Below are 8,874 nucleotides of genomic sequence, written 5' to 3'. Positions count from 1 at the left end.
CGTTGAAGAAAATCTTGCAGCTATTTGGGTGTTTTGTAGTGCTTTTCAATAAATAAAATTTAGCTTTTTAATTTTTACTTGAAATTCTTGCAATTTACACTTCAAAAAAACAATAAAATATTTTGTTCTTAAACATTTTTAACTTTTGAATTTTCATTTATGAAACTCACATTCATCCATCCGGGATGGCTTTTGTGTATCATGGCAAAGCGTTGTTATGGAGCACTTGCATTGTCATACGACAACTTAATATTTTCATTTTTCAATTTAGTACTTTCAAGTGCTTTTCAATATTCTTTGCACAGAAGTGCTGCTTTCATCTCGACTCTCTAAATTCAATAGTCTCTGCATGCTTTCTGCGAGACGTCAAGATGCTTTGCAATGTTTTATCTTAGAAGTGAGCTACAATTTAAGGAACTCTATTAAGATATAAGATCAACTACTTATTAAAATGAATTCTTAATTAAATGTTGTAACCTAATTGTACTTAATCAAAACAATAAATCAATAATCCGAAATGTCAAATTTTTATAAATTTTGAATCGAGGTAAGAATGCAGATGTGATTTCATATCTTGCTGAGTTTATTAAATTATTGCAGATTTATTCCATTTGTTTTCATGATATACGTAATATGTTCTAACTTGTATTGCAGTTCTCTAAGTCCGAAAATATTATTCGCAAACTTTCTGACGAAGAAGGAAGATGGTACTGATAAAAAAGAGTACCAATGACAATGACATACGTGATATGTTCCAACTTCTATTGCAGTTCTCTAAATGTGAAAATATTATTTGCAAACTTCCTGACGAAGAAGGAAGATGGTACTGATAAAAAAGAGTACCAATGACAATGACATACGTGATATGTTCCAACTTGTATTGCAGTTCTCTAAATGTGAAAATATTATTTGCAAACTTCTTGACGAAGACGGAAGATGGTACTGATAAAAAAAAATACCAATGGCAATGGCAATAGCAACTACTATGGGCTTGGTAAACAATTTGGATGTAGTCTAGGTCCGACTCTCGCTTGACCGACAAGACTTTCACTCTATAAGTCGTGCACCTTACCTGTGTTACTGTATGGTGCAGAAGCATGGACGTTCTCACAGAATCATAAGGCAACACTGGAAGTGGCCTTATCATAATATTAGCATTACTTAGCGAATTAATATTCAGAGATTTCATTATCACGATAATGTGGTGAGGATGGATGACGATACTCTGCATAAAACGTATTTAAGGCGGTAGTTGAAGGAAGGAGATATAAGGAAACAGCCCATCATTGAATTTTGAAAAGTAATGCTATATTACGCTGTAATCTGTTGAAGAATTGTTTACCCAGGTAAAAATTTTTATTAAGTTTTATCACGATGTTTGTTAATCAATAAAATATTTTCATTAGTAATACAAAACTCAAAACAATAAGTAATCACAAAAATAATGGGCAATTACTGCATTAATGAACTGGCTAGATACAACTCTCCTATAAAAATCTTCTTAGTCAGTCCTGTTCATGCAAGTCTATATGTTTGCTTATTGATTAAATCTGTTCATTAATACAAGACTTACCACAAGATAGATTTTCATTATTTAAATACCAAATTATAACTTAAGATTAGTTGAGAATAAGCACATTGATTTACTAATTAGATTTAATGTTCTTTCGATAGAACCATCCTTGTAATTTCCTGTTCCTGTCAATTCATTCACCAAATCTTACCACAGCAGCCATCGCGTTGATCCAACATAAGATTCCTAAATAGTACGAGTATTCATACAATACTGGACTCTTGAACGATATGAAGCTGGATTGGGTCTCGCCTATCCCAAGTTGTCTAGATTATGCTTGTTGATATGTGTCAAAAAAGATGTCTTAACACCAATTATGCTATATTTCAAACTCATCTAGGTCTAGATGCAAGCATATTCATTTGTATGCTTCACTACATAACACCTTAGAGAAATACTTGTTTTAATTCATATATACAATTGTTCACGAAACTCTCAAACATGTCCGCAAACGTCCTTAAACGTGAAATGTGGAATCAAAAGATATTCCTATATATTTGAGGGTAATCGACCAAGAAACTTAAATACAATATAGTTTTTTTTACTTTTTTTCATAACTCCTGGAGATCATCAAATCCAATTTTAAAGCATCAAAAAGATCCTACTGAAATATAATAAATTGTGAAAGTACTCAGTAAAGCAAAATAAAACTGCAACAGAAAAATTAGCTAAAACTGCATTAAATTTAAGTCGATGTTGTCTATACATTAGCGCCTATCATAGCTTGCAATGCCAATATTCTCTTTTGTCCAAATGATTTCAATTCTAGTATTGTTCATGTTGCTGTATTTGTTGTTGTTGTATCTGGTACTGGTACTGGTGCTGGTTGTGATGCTGGTTCTATTATTGTAAACAAACTCACAGTGCCTTGCTTGCACGGCAGGCAACTTGCCTTTGTAATTGTAAGCATAATTGAAAACGCAAGTTAATTTCTCACACTCGTTATCAAGCGACGAGAGATGAAAAATTGAAGTATGATTTTAGGCGAATAAGAGTTTATTGTATTAAACAGATTTTTGGCAACTTCTAATTAGTAAAGTTTTGATTGTTAAAAATGAATTTTCGCTTTTGTTTGATTTTAATGAAATTCTTGTGCTTTTGTTGAAATTAAAGAAGAATTCATGAATTCTACTAGGCAATAAGCAAATTAAGCTTTTATTTTGTATTAAGTTTAACTGAATAAATAAATAAATAAGTAAATGAGTCATATATATTAAGTTCAATAATAATAAAAACTGTAAAAACAAGAAAACAAGTTTTTTAAAAGATTAGATATAGGATATAACAGAGTATTAGGTTTCTAGTGGAGTGGACTTGATCATACATGATCTTTTGTAACCGACCCTTATTAAAAAGGAAACATTCAAACTTTCGATAAATAGTTAGAATATATCCTGTTGTGAAGTTTCTGATATAAAGCATGAACTCTCAAACCAATATTATTTTTCCGATCCAAAACTATAATTTCAAATACACAAATATTATTCTTCGATTAATTTGATAATCTAATAAGTAACTCGAATTAATCTAAAAAATATGAGAAAATATATAGAACACTGATAAAGTAGGCTAGGTTAGGTAAGATTAGGTTACTGGAGCGTCCGAAGACTCACTTGAGGTCCATTGTGATATCCTAAGAATTTGACACCTAAGAAAATTTTAAACTAATTTGCTATCAGTGGAGAAGAGGAAGAAATAAAAGAAGAAAGTGAAGATTGAGATGGAGTTGGAGTTGGAGTTGGAGTTGGAAGTAGAGGAGAACTATTAAGATAGAAAAGTGAATTTGGAAGTAAACACGAAAGTGTTCAAAAGAAATATGGATGTTCAAAAGGGAAAAGTCAAGAGTAAAACCATTGAGAGGTGGAGGTGAAGTAAAGGTAGAAGTGGAGATAGAGGTAACAGTAGAAGTAGAGATAGACGTAGAGGAAGATTACGTAGAGGAAGATAACTTTAATTTAATTAAAGTTAGTACTGGAGGAGAAGCTGCTAAAAGAGAAGGAGTAGAAGCAGAATGTGAACGATAACTATATAAGTAGGAGGCGAATGTAAACAATGAGTGTTAGAAGAATATAGAATTTAAGTTGAAAGTGAAGAAAAAGGTGTAAGAGAAGAATATAAACGTGCAAGACACACACATTGAAATGTGGCAACTAGAAAGAGGAGGACGTAGACTTTGAAATGAAGGACAATTAGGTGGATGCGAATAAGAAATTGCTAACAGCGGAGTAAGACATTAAGGTGAAGTGGGCTTGGACGTGGTAGAGTTAAGTGAAAAAGAATGACGTAGAAGAAAATGATTATATGGAGATGAAAGAAGAGTTGAAAAGATAAATAACGAAGTGGAAATGAAAATGAGGAGAAACGGAAATACATTACTTTTCTGCACGTACTAATATTGTGAAAAGAGAGAAAAGTTTAATCCGAGCTTAATGACATTGTCATAACTCAGCGAATTAACATCAAGCTACTTTACTGTCTTGATCATATTGTGAGAATGGATCAAGATGCTCCAGTGAAAAAGGTATTTGAAGCGATAGTTGGAGGAACAAGGCATAGAGGAAGACCGTGTTTCCGGAGTAGTGATGAAGTTGAAGGAGCACTAGCGCACGTAGCAGTGATGCCTGAAGAGACATGCTGCATCAGACCGAAGCCCGGTAAATAGTTATCATAGTCAAATCAAAAAAAATAAAAATATTGTGTTTTCAAAGCGCAAAGATGATCGAATTAATTTCTATATCAAACAAAACTGACCATAAAAAATTAGTAGTTTTTCATATTAAAGTATATATCTTTATATTTTGTGTTATTCATATCCATATATAAATTATTTAGCATAAGTGAGTATGCAAATATGAATATCATGAAATTCAACATCCTTCAAATTCAAAATTTTATGCATGTTTCTATGCATATTTTAGCCCCCTCTTGGGTTCAAGCATTCCCATATTTGTTTTATTTTTTCTGTTTTTGGCTACTTGTGCTATTTGTTATTTTGTATTTTATTTGTTAAGCATTTTTGTTTAACGAGTACAAGAATTTGAGTAAAATTTTGCAAATTTACAAACTCATAAAATCCCACTTAACATAAAATATTTTGTTGCAAGTTCGGAACATGTGCAGCAGCTTCGTTTAATAGCTGCAATGCATTTTTAATGGATGCATTTTAAATACCAAAAAAATATCAAATAAAAAAATAATCAGAAAAATAGAAAATGGAAAAGAATTAGCGAGGGAAGCAGCAGAGAAGCTGTAAGAAATGAAAATTTTGAATTCAAACCTGATGTAAATGGTGAAAATACTCTTACTGCACAGCACATGCAGCAAAGGTCTCATGGCACTTGCAACCAACTGAACCGGAACAATATTTATTCTTCTTGGCCCCAGCTTTACTGCTACACAACCAGAACCAGAACCAGAACACAACACAACACACCAGAACACAACACATTACACTGCGTTACACTCCATCTTTGCTGTTGTTGTTGTTGTTGGTGTTGCAGTTGTTGCTTAGCATAAAACCCAATCGCTCTGCTGGGAATTGAAGATTTCCTATGCACTTACATTTGCATTTGGACATCGATCAAAAATTGAGAAAATGAAATCCTTTTCGCTGCACTGCGCTACATTTCACAAACTCATACGAATTATTCGGAACCCATTCGAGCATAGCAAAGAACGATAACAAAAACTTTAATAAACTAAAAATGTTCAAATGATTCATTGTGGAATTCCTGCCACAGTCACTACTGCTCCAGCCTCATTTTCCTTTGATGCTGTTTGAGCTCCAGCTGATATCAAGAAAAATGCATTTCAATATTTTTGTGTTAAGGTCGTGTGAATCATATGCACTATTGCTACCACTTACATTATCGTTTCGTCATCACAGAAACGAAAAATTTTAAAAATTAAATATAAAAAGAATATTTTATCTTTGGCTTCGTTGCAACTTTAATACCCTTCTCCCATATTAGTTTATGAAAAATCAAGTGTTTCCTTTTTATTTACTAAATTTTAATCCATACTCATACTCATTTTAAATATAAACTCACTTGTGAAAGTTACGAGATAAGAATACATGATATAGTTATCCATTTGTCGACTTCATATGCCTTAATTCATAAGAAGTTCCTTACAAAAATTTCATTTAATTTCGCTCAAAAATAAAAGAGTCATCTATTGAAAATTAACTGGCAGTGAGACAGTTACCCAGATAGACCGACAATTGAAGAGACAGAGAATGACCCATTGCTATATCGCTTCATCTTTTTCTGGTTAACATATACTCTGTAATATACAAAAAAATTATTGAATAATCAAAATTTATTTCGACACCTTTAAAGTAGATCCCATCAAGTTCAGTGTATACTTAATACTTAATCCTCCGTATATATTTCGTTAAGTATTTGAGGTACACTGTGTAACCTCTTCAGCGAATCTTAATGAACTTGATACGTCTTTATCGAAATGTTAATTTAACCTATTGGATACTAATGAGGCCATATCAGGTGATCATTAAATTCTATTTTAAGGTCATAAACTACTTAAAACGCCTTCTTCTAAGTGATAATTGAACATTTTCACAATAATGTTTTTGTGCCATCGCAAAACACTCAAAAGTATAATTACAGAAACATATAAAATATTATTTATTTTTAGTAGAGACAATTATATTTCATAACTTATAGAATCTATTGTGCTATCCTTGATAAAACACTCCGAAGCTAAAATATTTGTTAAATCTTATAATATCTCTCAGCTCATGATCCCAGGATCTCAGCATTCGAGATCCTATGTAAAGTTTCTGAAAAACCCATAAAATTTATTGTATTATTCCTGAAAAAAGAACCTTAATCTACCAATTTAAGGCTATTAAACATTTCATACCATATTCGATTGAATAAAACCTATATGAGGGTTTTAGACTGAACGGGATATAAATTTTATAGCACTATCCCTTTATTTGGCAGCAAAACGCTAATTGAGGTACATGGGAGTTTTCTAATGACCTGCCATTGCAACCAACCAACGAACTATCCCTCATCAAAGTACCCTGAGCTAACTTAGGGATTTCTAACGCTATTTATTAACTATATGACATCTTTCAACACGAATTTTTAGAACTTAATTGACTCAATGGATGTTATATGGTGATATTGGAGTCGTTTCCTCGCAATCATAGGGTTTGTGCACTAGAGATGAATGACTCACTGTGCATATTCCCGAATCTGCAGGTGTGATTGTCTTTTCAACTTATCTTTGAGATGTAATATTTAACAGGAGCATATTAAACATATTGAGTAATAAATCATGAGAAATTACTTAGAGAAAAAGCATATGACGGTATTTTTTTAAATAGTATGTAGTTTTTAGGGCTTCAATATATCATATCCTCTACTGTCTTCGATAACCTTGACAAATTAAGTGTTTTAATATATATTTTTCTTAATTTGCCTATTTGAACAAATAAATTTCTCTATTTTGATTTTCTACTTTGATTTTGAGTTTTCTTATTTTTATTTAAAAATTTTAATTTTATTTCTGTCACGCTTTGATTTTAGCTCGGTTCACTTGCAATTTCCGTGGAAAATTAATTTATGCTTCATGCAATCGAGTCCTTGCCTCCTTTTCGTTTTATTGGAAAACAGAGCACAAATCAACTTTGCATTTGATGTTCACATTAAAAACAATGCAACACCTTTGATTTTTCAAGCGATTTCATTTTTTATGGTATTATTACATGATGGATATAAAACACAATCATGCCAATCTACCACTGACGTGACACAGTGTGTATAACTCAACAAAAACTAGTCAAAATCTAACGTTGTGGATAAACAAATACTTTTTAAAGCAAAAAAATCTATAATTTAAATAAATTTAAACAGAAAATTATTCCTTTATTGTTAAATAATATCAATAACATCGGTCATATATCACTTATAATAAGAAGTTTCCTTCAAATCGGTTTCACTCAGTCCACTATTTCAGTAGTAATTAAATAAAATTTCCATTTTTTACCCTTGACCTTGTCTTTTGAGAACAGATCTTCAATAAGCTGCAATTCAGGGTCTGAAAGCAACAATTATAACATCTTACTTAATGGAGCAAAACTGAAGGAGCATTGTCCCAAACGGCACAATGTCTCTCTTATCTAGCCTCCTTTATCTTATGGAGCAAAACTAAAGGAGCATAATCCCAAACGGCACAATGTCTCCCTTATCTAGCTCCCGAAATATCGGAATATGAAGGGAATTAAGAAAGCTGATGAACTGTTAAAGATCTATCAAGTGAAAAACTTTAGTAGAATCGCTTCTTACTTGATTGAATGTGGCTTAAAGAGCTGAAAGAGTATTCCAGAATGTATTATTATAATTGAGAAAGTGGGGGATACTATACACAACGATTTAAATATACTATTAAGTTAACTTTAGATTTTTTACCGATCATTTATTATAAACTTAAGCATCTTTGTATTGCTCCATATGTTATGTGAAGCAACAAAAAAGTCTTCTTAATAGATAAATCTACTACAGATAAATGTAGAACAATTATGGAGAACATGTTCAGACACTTCAGTAACCATTTCACAAAAGCGACAACTACTGGTATCTGTAAAAGTTATTTTGTTGAGGGTACCTTAGTCTACAGATCTCTGTCAGAAACCCAGTGATTGTTTTGATATCCTTTGTGCTCACAGTAAGGGGTCTATTAGAGACCATCTTACATGTGTTAATAAATCTCTCAGCCTGTTAAAAGCATATACATTGTGACCGAAAGGTTTTCGGAAGTTCTCATTTAAAATTCGCGCGCTGTATATTTTTCGATATTTTAAGGTTTATGTAGTTTGGCAGCACTTTCCTTAATTACTATGCCAAAAATGAGCGCGATCTGTCAGACAGTTCGTTTACGGCAGCTGTTGAAACCAGTTCACCTCAGTAGTGCGTTGCGAAAAAAACAATGGAAAAAAATATTGAACAAAGAGTTTGCATCCAATTTTGTGTTTCGAACGAAATTTTTGTTGCGAATGCTACAAAAGGCTTATGGGGAATCAGTTTTATCGAAAACTCAAGTTTATGAGTTGTACAAAGCCTTTCAGGACGGTCGTACGACCGTCGAAGACATGCCGCGTTCTGGACGACCTTCGACCTCTACCACCGACGAAAACATTGAAAAGGCAAAGGAAATCGTGTTCCAAAATCCTCATGTGAGTGTTAGAGAAATAGCACGAGAGCTAGGCATCGGTCGTGAGACCACGGCCTCAATTGTGGAAGGATAATTCATGGATTTTTCATGACGATAAT

This window comes from Teleopsis dalmanni, chromosome 2 (genome assembly GCF_002237135.1).
Source record: "Teleopsis dalmanni isolate 2A chromosome 2, ASM223713v2, whole genome shotgun sequence".
Taxonomy (NCBI): domain Eukaryota; kingdom Metazoa; phylum Arthropoda; class Insecta; order Diptera; family Diopsidae; genus Teleopsis; species Teleopsis dalmanni.
Note: the sequence above shows the minus strand (reverse complement) of the source record.